We start from the raw sequence: 15,883 nt of genomic DNA on the forward strand, positions 1-15,883 counted from the left end.
TACATCAATTAAACATATACAAAAGATAACAATATTTAATATGGTTCAGCCAACGACATTAATCAACACTCACAACTCACACATACAATACTTATAAATCTCACCAACATAAAGCCCTAATATACTCAATAACTCACACTCACAAAACAAACAACTCTTAACACACAACTATGGATAATCTTTCAACCCCAAATAATCTACTATCTACTCTTCGAAGTAACTCACCATGTTCTTCTAGGAGTTTTTCACCTCTCCTAGGAACCTTGGGCAAAAGCCATCAAACAGCTCTTCAAAAAAACTCACTCATGTTCTTCTAAGAACCTTTCACTCTCTCCCCACCTAGGAGAAGTTTTGGTTATAAGTCATCAAACCATTTTGCAACCATGCCTATTTATAAGACTTCAATTTTATTCCTTGATGGATAGAATACCATTACTTCTTCAATAAGAAATATTTTTCTTTCTATGACAAAGAGAATCTTTGTCTTTTATACTAAGTAAATTTCTTGTCTTTTACGCCAAAGAAACCCAAACCAAAACTAATTAGGAATTTTAGGATATATATATATGTAGCTTGGTCAAAGATCAAAAAGTAGCCCTTAACACCCCATTTATGTTCAAACGGAGAAAGCTTATTGAAACATACATATTTGATTAGGATTGAACAACCATTTAAGCAAATGTCTATTTAATGTGATCAAACAGTACAAGTAAGCATGCAAGAAAGATTTCCCCTTCAAATGTAATTTAACTAATATGCATCAATGCTATTTTATCAAAATTCAAAAGATTGATATGGTTTTGATTTAAGGAAAGCAATTTGAAAAAAAAAAACTCAGATTCCTGTATTCCGTAAATCAAACCCTCTCAATTTTGTTCTCAGTTACCTTCCCTGCTGAAATAGAATCAAGTTTGACACGTTTACCAAACTTTCTATTTTGGCGATAAGAAAGGTTGGGCTTTTGCTTTTTTTTTTTTTTTTTTTTTTTTTTTTTTTTTCAAAACCAATCAATTTTCATTAATTTAGAAAACTAAAATCCAAATACAACATATCCACCACACGGAGGATCTCCTCCATCCAAATAATTTCATTATCAATTAATTTAGTAAATCTAGCCAAAGCATGTGCAACACTATTTGCACTGCGCCTAACACAATTAGTTGAAATGGAGCTGAAACCTGCAGCCAAGCACCAGATGTCTTCATATATTAAACCAAGTCACAAGAGGTCTAGTTGAGCCTGAGAAATCGTCTTCATCACCATAGCATTATCACCTTCCAGAATTATCTCCATGAAGCCCGCATCAATGGCAAACTCAAGCGCTTTACGGCGTGCCAACACTTCCACCTCCTCACTATCTCGCACAGCACCGCCCCACACAGCTATAGCAGCCATGACTTCCCCTTTTCATTCCGAATCACAGCCCCATAACCCGATGCAGCTCCATCATCAAAACAAGCACTGTCGAAGTTCAGCTTGAATAACGATCCCTGTGGAGGCTGCCATGTCTGCTGCGCTGGGACATGAATCAGATCTGGCACACTCAGATGATCTTGTGCATCCATATACTCCCTCAAATAATCCACTGCACGCTGGGCCGACCTTGAAGGATGCTGGAATGCACCTCCATGCATGACCGTGTTCCTCTGTTGCCATATCTGCCAACAAATAACCCAGAACAGGTTCCATTCCTCTGATGAAAGCTTCGCCATGAGACCTATGACCAGCTGCAAGAAATCATTCTGTTTAGTACAAGATTTTTTAAGTCTACCTAAACTCCCAGCCCAAACATCCTGTGCCTCCCCACAACTCCAAAGCACATGCAGAACCGATTCGGCCTCTTTCTGACAGAAACAACATCTCGCAGTCTCCACCACTCTTCTTCGAATGAGATTGTCCTGTGTGGGCAAAATATTAAGACAAGCTCTCTAGGAAAAAATTTTGATCTTATTTGGAACATCTGCTTTCCATATTCGTTTGAGTGAAAGCCAATCCTAGCAAACTCACTTTTAAATGTTAACGTATGGAGTTGTTAAATTACCAAATGTAGGTGGCAACCATCAATTTGCATTTTTTATACAATTTTATTTGGAAGAAGCTAATGGCATTTCTGGAGTGGAGCAAACGTTACAACAAGTGAATTTTGGAAGAATTCAGAATAAAATAAATAAATAAATAAAGAGGCTATTTTGGAAGGCAATCTTATTTCTTTTGGCCAAATTTATTTGTATTGTTGCTAAGATGAAAGTCGAAGCGAAGTAATCTATGGTTAGATATATTGTTTTCACCATTTGCATTTTAAAGTACTCGTAATCTAACTTAAGTGTATAAACAATAATAATAATAAAAGTTAAGCATATATCTTATTACACAATATCTTGTAACTCAATTGACACTTTTGTAGTATTTAAATTAAGATGTCTAGAATTCAAATCCCTCATTCTCCAACTATTGAATTATAAAAATAAATAAAAAATAAAGAAGAAGAAGCATGTAAATATTCCTTAGGTACAGTTCACAAAATGCAATATATTAGATTCTTCGATTTAATTTAAACTAATATTATTTATGTTTCATTAATTAATCTATGCAACCATATGTTTAAATTAAATTGACAAACTTCTTCTTTTTTTAAGAGAGTTTCAACCTATAACGTCCGCTTCTAATGACAGCTCTTTATTATTAGACCAAGACACCAATCAGTTTTTGGTATAGACAATGATTGAACCCCAGATTTCTTATTCAACCATTAAAAACTTTACCAGTTGAATTAACTAGAACCCACAAATTGAGAAACTTGATGTATAGGGTGTGCTTAGAACTATATTAGTCAATGCAACCATGTAAATATTTCTAGGGTATGCTTAGAACTACCAAACAAGTTTGCTAGATATATCCCTATCATTAAGTATTAACATGAAAAATTTAGTATAGAATTTAACAAGAAGTGGCAACAAAAAAGGATAAGAATGATAAATTTTATCAAGGACAGTGTTTTCCTCCAAGCCAGCTTGGAAGAATCTCCTCCAATTCACTATGTGACAATTTATAAAGTTTTTCACATTTGTTAAATAAGTCACTTGATTCATTTAAAAAGTCATGTGACTAAAAATACATATAAATAGTATTTTTAACTACCATATAGTGAGTTAAAGGAAGTTTCCTTTAAATCGGTTCGAAGGTATTTTTTTTTTCTTTTATCAATGTCCAACAAATAATTAACTTGGTGTTTTGGCCACAAATTGTTTTACTTGAAAGAAAAAAGTAAGAAGGAGAGAGTTGGAATTCTTAAAATTATATATTGGTGTTTTTCTTTTTTTGGGGGGGGGGGGGGGTGGTTTCAACTCGTGGACAATGCTATAAATTAACTCATAGGACTTCACAAGTCTAATTATGCATTTTGATAGTTTAATAGAATTTAACATAAAAAGACAAATTTAACCTTCCCTTCAAAACAAACAGTAGAGGGTAAAATGGTTTTTTAATACTAAATTTTGTTAGACTTAACCCCCTAAAACAGATAGTTAGTGTTAAGTATTATATAGTTATAACTTTTAAGAGTTCATTTGGTTGTGGTGAAACACGGAGGATAGAAAATAGGGGAGAGAAAAGTGGAGATAAAATTGATTTTATAGGAATTGGTTAGAGAGAAGGAGAGGATGGAAAATTGGTAGGGCCCATGTGTTTTCTCTTCTGGCTTACCAAAATTCTATCTGCTCAATTTGTGGAGAAAATAAAGGGGGGAGGAATAGTTGCATCAATGACTGAACTACCTCCTTTTTTCTTTCTTTTCTAGGTGTGGGACTTGCAGGCCGATTTTCCACTTTTTTTTTTCTTTCCAGGGCATGGACCTGTTGGTTGCTCTTTTTTTTTTTTTTTTCCTGGTGTGATACAGGTTTTTCTCTTCTTTTTTTTATTTTTTATTTTTTGGGTTTAGCTAGACGTGAATATTTTTTTTAAAACATTTTTTACATGATTTTTCTTTTTTTAATAAATTTAGGTGATTTTTTTTTTGGTTGTTTGCCACCTTTTTGTTTTAACTGTGCTTCATTTTTTTTTTTAACAAGGGCATATAGTAAATTTATACAAACTTATTGTTATTATTCCTACGCTTTTCCACCCTAACCAAATACAAATTAGGAAAACTAAAACCTCTTCTATACTCGCACTTTTTCACCCTTTCAACTAAACGAACCTAAAGAGACAATCATGCATTCCGTGAGTTCATGGGATACAACCTAAAATAAGGTCTAATTTAAGGTGAAATTAAAAAAATAAAAATGTAATTACTCGTAAAAGTAAAAGAAAAGAAAAAAAAATCCCTGCAAGCATACCTCTTGTTTCTTCATAGTCCTCAGGTCAACCATGTCCTTGGGTAGTAGCAGATCTTGCTTTACAACATTTGCTACATACCCGACCTTTTCCTTTTGAAAGTCCCTGATTGATGAGTTCGCAGGGAGAGGAGACCCATCTAGCACCAGAGGGGGGGTCCAGTTTGGAACCCTAGCGCGAAGATCTCTTCCCTTGTCTCCAGGCGCCCCATCGCCCAAGGACTTTGTCTAGGTAGTCTTGGCTACCTTGGCCCCTTTTAGAGGCTCAATCTCCTTAAGGAGGACACCTCGGCCCTCTTCCACCATGTCCTTCCCCTTCTTCTCTCGTTTCTCTTCTTATCAGCAAGCTCTTACTAGGGGTCATAAGGAGGGGGAAGAGAGGGAAGTTTAGCTTAAGCAACCGCCTCGGGCGCCTTTCCCCTAACTTGGGACTCCATCACCTCCATGAGGTTGGCCTTGGGTTTGCGTTGTATCCCCATAGCTTCTGGAATAGAAGAATCCTCTTGTATTTGGCTTACTTCGGCTGAGGGAAGGTGATTGAAATCATCGGTGAAAGCCTATGGGGACTGAGGTTGGTTGAACACCTCAAAGACGTCCTAGGAATCAAACGCTTCAACCACTTCTTCTTCTTCTTCTTCTTCTTCTTCTTTGACGGTTGGTTGTGAAGGGGTGGCCTCGTCCTTGGCTTTGTACGGAAGGATTGGTTCTACCTTTAGTACGCCTTGAGGTTCAGGGCCTGGATTTAGGAAGCCCAGCGCAACTACGTTAATCTGGTGTAGGCGAGGATCCTTTGCTCTTATTACGCACTTTGGCACCTAGAAACTTGATGAAAGCAGGGTGTATTCAAGGATCAGGTGGGTCGCACGGAGTTGACCGTCCTTGTGTACAAACACCTCGGCTTGAAGTATTTTGTCTAAACTTTGCTTGTTGACAAGACTGAAGTTAGGAATAGTGGCGTGATAATCTGCAAAATAATTAAGAAACACAATCAGAAAAAAAAAGGAACAGCACAAATCAAGAGAGATTTCAAGTATCAACACAAAAAAAGAAAAAGAAAATAGGTACAGAATATGTCAAAGTGAAGAAAGGGTAACTTTGAAGAAATAAACCTAAACCTAAAGCCCTACCTGGTCGCCCCTCTCTCGTCGGGCAGGATAGGCCATCGTGCCACTCCCTCGAGATGATCAAGAAATCCTTGTTCATGCCCTTGTTGGAATCAGGGAGGCAAGAGATAAGTCTAACCTCAAGGTACCTAGTTTTTAGGTAGTACCCCTACCCTTTGAGGCCCATTTTCTCATTTAGGGCGTCGACGCTACCTAATATTCTAAACATGTTAGGGACACATTAGGTGGGAGCTAACATATGAGCCCTTAGGTAATTCCTAATTACTGTGCCCATAGGGATTCTCATCCCTCCCTCTATGAAGGTGATTATTGGGATAACCATCTTTCCCTCCTACCTAGCCTCATGCCATTCTCTCTCCTTACAATACCCAATGGAGACTCCTAGCGAGATCTTATACTGAGCTTTAAAGCTCTCTATATCCTCCTCGGAGTCTACCAAATAGGCAAACCTACCCATTCCTAAGAAAGATTTGGAGATACTAAGAAGATAAAGAGAAGAAAGAAGAGCCGAGGAGAAAAAGACAGAGAAAAGAAAGGTAGTTGGAAAAATAAATGAAAAGATTTATGAAGACTTACACAAAAAAGAAAGCTCTCTTCGGACTGGCTCTTGGTAGGTGTGAGGGCACGAGTAAATTGGGTAAGTTTGTAGGTTTAGTGTATGAGCACTAAAGTGAGAAGAATGATTGATTCGGGCAGTATTTATATCAAAAAGATAGTTACAAGTGGGAAAATTCTCACTCGGGTTCTAGCAAAATCCTCAGCCGTTGGATCTACATCGCGCCGTAGAACGTGGGGAACATGAAGCCATAAAAATTTAATAAAGGTGCGTCTCGTATGCCGAAACGTCAAGAGCATGCCTTGGGTAGTTAAAAAGGCATCTACATAGTCAAAGGTGATGTATGATGAGCACGAAGTAACTATAGTGACATAGAAATCCTCCTTTCTTCCCGAGGAGCCAGAAAGAAGAATTTCGAGGGGCTATTGTAGGGGTGATAGGCCCAAGAGTACATATCTATGTATATATTGGGTTAAAGGCCCAATCCGAGGACATTAAGTAGTCCGAGGATGGGTAAACATCTTCCTAAGAATCTGTGTTGGTAAGTAAAGAGGTGAAGTCTAATTATGATCATCCAAGAAGGTGGTCCAAGCAGGAATGCTTCCTCGGCTGAGTAAAGTCGAGGTCAGAAGGTGCGGTCTAACATTAAGAGCAACGTTTTGGATGATTCCACTGATGAGGATAAGTATCAAGAAGGAACATGACAGAGGGAGGCCATGAAATATCTAAAGGGAAAGTTGCTACCATCGCATTAAATGCTCTGCAGCTAACTCTCTGACCGCATTAATAAAGAAGTGATACTTGAACAGTATTTTTCAGTCTTACAACTACTCCCCAAAGACTTCAAGAAGGTGTTGATGGGACAAGGATCAACACAGCAATCTAGTTTACACGTGGAGGATAGAGATGAAGAAGAAGGATAGTATAAAATAGAAAGAATACCCTAAGAGAAGGGGATCGAAAAATTAAGGGAGAAACACTATAGCAATCAAGAACTGAATTTGTAATCAAACTTGAGAGAAATATATAAGAATTGATCTCCTCGGATTGTGCTGAGGATGATTTTTTTTAGATTAAGCCAGTCTCTCTTTATTTTCTTGTCATCTGGATCCACTTTACTTGTTGTCTAACTCATTAAATCCCAGTTTTCCAACCCACTCTCTACAAATTCATTGTATTGGGCTCTTTGGGCCTAAACCCATCCATCCCTTGGGCAAGGGACCAAATTGCATCCTTACACTACATATACAATATCAATTCACAATCACTGTCCGTGAAATTTTACCAAATACAACGCAAGATAAAAAAAATAAATTGGTCCAATAATATCTCCTAAATTGAATGGCGATAGATGCATAGATCATTCAGCTCAATTACAGCTTGTTACATTCAAGATCCTGGCATACAAAATATCTGAATAGAAACAGTATAAAAAAATATTCTCATTAGTTCAAAAAAAAAAAATAACAGCAAAAATCTAAACAATATAATTTGAATGGAAAGCTAACAAAAGCAAATTCAATTTTGAATCTAATTAAATTTTCTCTGAGCATTGGTTATATATATATATATATATATATATATATATATATATACATGATTAGGTTTTTTATGGTTTATTTATATATATATATATATATATATATTTTTTTTATACAAGATAGAATTTCTACTCTAGCCTAATCTAAGTATATATGTGTGTGAAGCTCCCTCCTGGAGACTTGAATCCCGACCCTTACCTCCCACACCCCACAAGCATTTATACTTGTGAAGTGACCACCGCACCAAGGGTGCACGATTGTGTGGTTTATTTATATTGAAACTCATTTTCTACATTGAATTAACTCACTTGGCACAAAAATTAAAAAATTTACATTAGATGAAACACGTTGTGCAAAATTAAACTCTAATTAAATTCCAATTTTTATATTGAATTAACTAACTTGGCACAAAAATTTAAAAACTTAGATTAAATGGGACACATTACGCAAAATTAGGCTCAAATTAATTTTCAATTTAAAATCAAATTGGATTTTCTCTCAGTTTTACTCCATAATACACACACACACACACACATACTACTTTACTTACTGATTTTATATTTGCTATTTTTGTGCCTTAAATTTGAAATTTGTGATTACGTAATTGGTTCTGATGAGAAATTTAGATTCCGGTTGATAGAATTAACAAGTTTTAAACCCAAGTTGTTAATTAGATTTATTATGAATAAACCTTGTTAAAATAAACAAACATTAATATCATGCACAACGGAATAGTAAATAAGACAAGATATGATGACCCAGGAAAACTAATGAAATAAACTAGTTTCACAGTAAAAAACTTGGGGAGAAACCTTCCTGAAAAGCAATTCATTATAGTAAAGAGAAGTTTTAGATCTAGTACAAAACCTCTGTCTCTAAACTCTACAATCCTTGTAGATGAATTTATAGGAGAAACTTTCTACCACTTCAGAACCTCTAAACTCTTCAATATATGAATGCCACCCTTTTGCACGAATCCCAGTACGTGATTAACTCTAGCAACTTGAAGATGTTGCTGGCTGCAAAGTTCTTCACTTCATCAACAATGAAAATCAAGAAGCACTTGGTTACAAAACCCTAAAGCGCAAAGACGTAGTAGCTTCTTTTAGAGAGAATAAAACACTAGGTCACTTTCTGCATGTGTTCTCCATATATGACGGCCTTTAAAATAAGCCTTATATATGTCTAGGGTCGTGAGAAAAGAAACCCTACACATACATGTCAGCATAAGTCGAAAATCAAATCTGGAAATTATAATTTCGTAGATCTCGACAGATTCAGCTTCTGTTGAGCTTTCTTTATTAAGTCTCGATAGATACTGTTTCTGTCGAGCTTTAATGAACAGTTTTTCTTCATTTGTTTTTTGATCCAATCTTCATGACTTTAATACTTGACTTGAACAACATGTTTCTTGAAGTACTATGCCCATCCTAGATTTACCCAATTACAAATAAAGTGCATTTTATCAAAAGATTAGCCAATTACATAAAATATGTCCTTAACAGGTTTAATTGATAATAAATTGATAAACTAACTGCATAACTAATTTGGAGTCTAAACTTGTTGTGTCATGATCCACTTGATCGAACTAAATTACCACTATTCTCATTGATTCAAATTAGGGTTCCTCTTTTATTGTTACTAATGTCGGGATTGTGTGTGCCAAAAACGATTAGTTCGATTTGGTGCAAAATACTCCTCTATTTTTATTTGACTTACTTTTATAGGAAAAAAAAATATGAAAAAACTTTAAGAGTAACATGCAAAGTTTACTCTTAAGATTTGAGTTAGTACAAAACACTACCAAGACTTTTTTAAAATATTCAATTTATTCTCTAAGTATAAACGATAGTTTTTATTTTTATTTTTTATTTTTTTATACAAGATAGAAGTTCTATCTAACCTAATCTAAGTGTATATGTGTGTGAAACTTCCTTTTGAAAACTTGGATTCCACCACTTACTCTCCGCACCCTACAAACACTTATACTTATGGAGTGACCATCGCACCAAGGGTATGCGGTGGTCAAACGATAGTTAATACTATTTGAAAATTTTCTTGTTCCTCCAAGCCCTTTATTTTACCTTTTTTTTTATTATTTTTTTTTTTAATATCTCTGCTTGCTATCCATTTAGCATTTGCTACCCAAGCGTTTCCTCACGTATATAATTGCCACAACGCGGTTACCGTGAGACCAATGCAGACAAGACCAACTATTGAACATATGCTATGGAGTCCAAGTTCTTTGAAAAGATTCAATTCTAACCCACTATTGAGATACCAACTTTGAATACACTTGATGTCAAATTTCCTATCCATCCTGTTAATTGAAAATGCTAAAGATCACGAAGCATGAACATAACTAGTAACCATGCAAACTAGAAATTAGGTATGGTGAGAAAGAACACAAACAATATTCAACACCATTTGCAAGGCTAAAATGGTCATATACCATTGTTTGGCAAAATATTTAGTAATATACCACTGTTTGTGAAGTATTTAGCAATCTACCACCTTTGAAACTTGAGTTTGTGAAACTTGAGTTTTCCATGTAACTTGAGTTCTTTGAAAAAAGTAGCCTTCAAATTTGCCATGCTATTTTTTATGGAACTCGAGTTTGTGAAACTTGAGTTATAGCAAACTCGAGTTTTACAAACTTGAGTTTTAAAAAAGTGGTAGATCCCTAATTATTTCGTAAATAGAGGTAGATCTATACATATTTTCTCAAACAGTAGTACTTGGCTATTTTGGCACCATTTGTAATTAGAGAATAAATTTGATATTTCTTAAATTTCTTAAATTATAGTTTTATATTAACCCAAATCTTGGTTTTTGTATTTTACCATTTTAGTCACTATTAGAATAAAGTAACAAAAGCACTAAACAAACCTTAAGAAAAATATTTAAGGGTCTGTTTGGTTAAAGTGTTTGAACAACAGTTTTTAGTATTTGAACACTGAAAATTGCAGGCTAAAAAAAAAAACATGTTTGGTAGGAGTATTTTTTATTGGAGTGTTTGAGTTACGTTACTCATTTTAGAGTGTTTAAACACTGTATTTAGAAAACTCCTCTTATCAGTTTTCAGTTTTCAAAAATGTTGCTCAATAGCAGTTTTGTAAATATGTTGAAAACCATGGGGCCCACTTGATTAGACAAAACAGAAACTGACTTCTCTCTCCTCAAATAAAAAAATATTAAATGGTATTGTGCTTGTCAGCTTTTTGAAAATAAAATACACACATACCAAACACATAATTATGTTTTTTTCACACACTGAAACATGTTATTTGAAACATGGTACCAAACACATTTCTTACTTTATGAATACTATAAACACGTGTATCAACAACACTTTTCAAACCACAATTTTAACATCATTTTAAACAATGATATTATAAATCTCCAATGATATTAGAAGTTGTGAATAAAGACTAGGTAGTCATTTAAGACATTAAGAGCACCAGAGTTCAAGGATGAAAAACAAAACCTATTTTGCATTCTTAAGCACCACTTTATCTTTTTTACCAACTTATTTTACAATAACTTCTACATCTCAGTTCTTATTTTTACATCCAACCGAATAAAATTATATAAATTTCCTAACAAAATAAATATAAAATTAACCTATCTCTCTTCTCTCCCATCTTCTTTCTCTTCCTCTTTCTCTCTCTCTCTCTTTCTCAACTACCAATCACACAAATCCAAACCAGAACAACCCCTCCACTGCCCACCACCACCACCATTTATTTATTGTTTCTCTCTCTTCCCCTCTAACTCTGTCTATCTTCCTCTTTGTTACTAACTCTAGCTTTAAAACAAACCAAACAAAGCAACATCTAGCAAACCTACACCCAAATCAGCAAGCAACCCACCACTGTTGAGCAGCCCAAAACCCAAATAACTAGTCGCCATCGCTGCCGCCACCGCAAACAAAAGCCAAAACCCGCGGCAACCCGAAACTCAAACAAACCTCAGCAGCAACTGATTCAAGCTAACCCAGCATTAATCGATTCAAACCAACCCTGTAGTAGTCAATTCAAACAAGCCTAGCAGCAACCAATTCAAACCACCTATTCAAACAAACAAACATATCCATCTATTCAAACACACAAACAAACCCATCCACTGATTCAAACCACCTATTTAAACAAACAAACTCATCCATCGATTCAAACAAACAACCCATCCATTGATTCAAACAAAACCATCCATCGATTTTGAAAGCTCAACTAGTGTGAAACACTATAACTTGTTTAGATCCCCAATTTTAATTACGGCTTGATTAATTTTAAGCTTAACACACTTGATGTGAAATATATGTGATTAGCAAATTAATTAATCGATGCACTCAACAATTGCATCGATGAACAAATAAGTGTAATGCTAAAATGGAAAGGGTAATGGGTAAAAGAATAGCAAACATAAGATAACCCCAAGATATGTTATCAAAGAGAAAATTGAAGAACTTGGCAAAAAATCTCTATGCGACCCTCCAAGTCGAAATGATCCACTAGTGAATAAGTCGGAGTACAAGGATACCAAAAAGACCCTCCAAGCCTAATCTACCAAAAGCACTTGAGCCCTCCATGCTCTAGCTACCAATGGACTTCTCGGAGTTTTATCTTCACTAGTTTTCGAATCCCGCAATACTGCCCGATTGCATTCGCCAAGCCTCACCGGCTTATTTTAGCAAATACCCGATGCTTCCCAAGCTCCAAAACACTCTATACACTCTGAAAATGTGTGGGTTGTATTTGGATATAAATCTCCTCTTACAGTATAACAATGGGAGAGGGGAGGAGAAGAGACTACAATGATTTCTCTCTTGAGGATGTGTAGCTCTCTCTAACAAAGTGGGTGTATTGTAGAAACCTTTCTAGGGTTTTCTTTTGAATAGGCTCCTTACAATTTTGTGGGTATTGAGGGTATATATAGTATGAGTGAAAGATATAAGAGTCACACTTAAAATCATCCAAGCATGGAGTTCACGGGTCACTCGTGGGTTAGCCAAGTCGCGAAATGACTCGCAAAATACAACCTGGGACTTGACTCTTCAGCTTCCAGCATGCGCTTCTTATGTGACCTTTCGCAAGTCATTCACTCGCAAGTCAGTCGCGAGCAAGTTGCGAACTTCACTGTCTTGAGCAATCTTCACCAACTTAACACTAAATCCATTACAAATAAATCCCACAAAATACAAAAAAAAATAAGTTAATGCAATTACAACAGTTTTTGTCATGGAATAAATCCAATATAAATGTTATGTGCAAAACCATGATTTAACAATCTCCCCTTTTGGCTATTCTGCAACAAAACAGCTTATAACAAACTCTAGACTTAAACGTGAGTTTGGAAATAATGACAAAAATCACTCACACCTAAATCTAAAACTTGTGACGAACTTGGAACATATATACCTATAACCCGAAACATTTGCACAAAACACATTAAACCCTCAATATAAAGCGAGTAATAAAAGAACAAGTAAAATGTAACAATAAATCACAATCAAGTAAACATGATGTGAAACATATGAGCAATTTGATCAAACACCAAACAGCCATATGGAAATGACTACAATGATCACTTAGCAAAACAAATGATTATCCGAATATGCAATCAATAAAGCACAAGGCAAAAGGAGTGTATGCATGTCCAACACATAAATACAATGCGATAAGAACAACAAAACATAGATACTAAACATAACTCAAAGCACCATAAACATAAACTAGAAAACAAACAAAGTGTAAAACAAAACAAAACATGGTTTTCTTGATAAAAGGATGTTTTCTCCCCTTTGGTATATGCATCTCCCCTATGAAATTTCTCCCCCTACGAATGTGCACAAGAATCATATAGAAATGACTATACTCTCCTATATACTCTCTAGCATACTCTTCCCTTCTTTGGCATGAATAGACAAAGGGGCCAAGAAGAAAGAGGGAAAGAAAGAAGATATGAACAAGGATAATGATGCATGAGGGGTACAAGATGAATGAGTGAGGCTTAAAACAAAAGACAAAACACCTTAAAAACACAATGCTACAAAGCATAAGGTAAACATGACATGCTAAGGATGAGGAAACAAGATATAGACCAAGGCATGGCAAGGGTAGCAAAGGTGTGTGCATGAGGTGACTATGTGCAAAGCATGAACAAGGCATGAGAAATGCACATGTGAGGCAAGGTGTGTAAAATACACAACCAATAAACCATTAAATCTCCACTCCTGAAACCCACCCACCACCGATTTGATCCAACCAAAAATGTGTTAGACAAGAAAAGATATATTAGAATGAAAAAAAGAGAATAGAGAGAAGATGGAGAAATGGAGAAGAGAGAAATAGGGAGAGCAAAGGGAGAAACGGAGAAAGTGAAATAGAGGGAAGAGGGAGACTCGGTGAAGAGTGAAGACAGAGAAAAGGGAGAGTCAAATGAGAGAGCGAAGCAGGAGAGTTAGTAAAATATTAGTTTTTAAGTTTACATTTTGTGAACAGTGAGGTTGCATATATGTAACCTTACTGTAGTAAGGTTGGAAAAAATTTTGGGTTTACAAAACCAGATGGAACATAGTTTTAAGGGTTTAGGAGGTAAAATAGCAACTGAGGGATTTTTACACCCTCAAATGCTAATGCTCTAACAATATTATTAAAAATTCATAATTGTTAATTCAATCTAATTTTGAATTTGATCCTACTTCAATGTAGGCTTTTCGTTAGTGGCTATCCAATTAAATTGCGTTGTTAGACACTCCAACAGACCAAAACAATATAATTATGATATTTTTGGATATCTAAAATTAAAAGTAAAGCTTTAATTGATTTCAACATTGAGTAAAATTGATCAATAAAACATAAATCATGTTATCTTTTACAAGGATAATTAAATTCAAAATTGATAGGGGTACTTTCGACAGAGGATTAAAACCCCCAGAAGCGTCATTCTAGGGTGACGACGATGCCTGCATACCCGTCAGCTCCACGTAAACCAACAGGAGTCCTAGGCCGACGCCCTGACCACTTGATAACCCTTTGAATTGGGCCCGACGGAAACCCTCTATGAAGCCAACAGGAAGCCCTTTAGGAGCCAATGGGGAGGGGTAACTGATGGGTCCACTGTGGCCTAGCTTGGTCCCCATGCATGCCTATACATTGAAATGCCTTGCGCAACACACCAAATAAAACCCAGTACACACCCATATCTCCCTTATATGGAAAGAGACCCTAAAATCTTATAAACATTATACGCCAAGCCCTCTTCGCAAGGAAAGATTCCTACATTCAAGGAATTCCAATTCATTGCTCACCGCTATATAAACACTAGACCTCCTCTTCTCTCAGGTACGCAAAAACCCTAACTCTCTCACTATAGAGTTCTTAGAGATTTCTCATTCACTAACTTGACCTTCGGAGGGTTCTTGGCCGGTATCACACCAATGCCTTCTGCTTGGTCCATTTGTTCTTGTTCCACAGATACCCATTGGAGCGCTTTGGAACCTACAACTCACTAACGATTTCAGAGCATTATAAAAAATAATCACGTGTTTGAATTCAATTAAGAAATCTAATGTATTGTATTTAGGATATATTGACTAATGATCTGTTTGTCTTGAAGTAAAAAATTTACATGTAAAAATTTTCAGTAAAAATTTTCAAGTGTTTATGACAAACAAAGTTTTTCAAGCAAACCACCAAAATTCACCACTGGAGTAATTGATGACTTGATGCCAGTGGTCCAATGACCAAAAATGTCGTTTCTACCACCAATACTTGCGGTTTGGTCATTATTATATTATATATAAAAAAATATCGAGCTTATACAAATAAATTATTATATTTTGAACTTAACTTGTTTAATAGTTTAACCAAAAATTGAATTTTACCTTAACTTATTTACCAAATAAATAAGTTTAAATGAACTTGTTTAATACAAATTGATTTTTTTTAAAATATTTGTGAAGTACTACATTTACAATATTTTCACAACAAATCTTACATGTTAAGTTGTTACTGATTTTAATTTGAATTCACCATTAAAATTATTTTTTGTCATTAATAACAGCCTGTAACAACATACCACTTAGAATTTATTGCGAAAAATGTTATGGATGTAGTATTTCTCTCTCTTTTTTAAAATATTATTTTATTTATTATCTAATATTTGAGCTTAATTAATACTGTTATAATGAAAAAAATATCACCATTGGTTAAAATTTGGAGGCATTTTTTCTACTTGGGGCCTTAGGCGACCCCAACATTTGCTTCTAGTATATAGCCGACTCTGTATGTATGTCCGGTTCATATGTGTGTGTGTGTGTGTGTCACTGTC

This window comes from Quercus robur, chromosome 1, assembly GCF_932294415.1.
Source record: "Quercus robur chromosome 1, dhQueRobu3.1, whole genome shotgun sequence".
Taxonomy (NCBI): Eukaryota; Viridiplantae; Streptophyta; class Magnoliopsida; order Fagales; family Fagaceae; genus Quercus; species Quercus robur.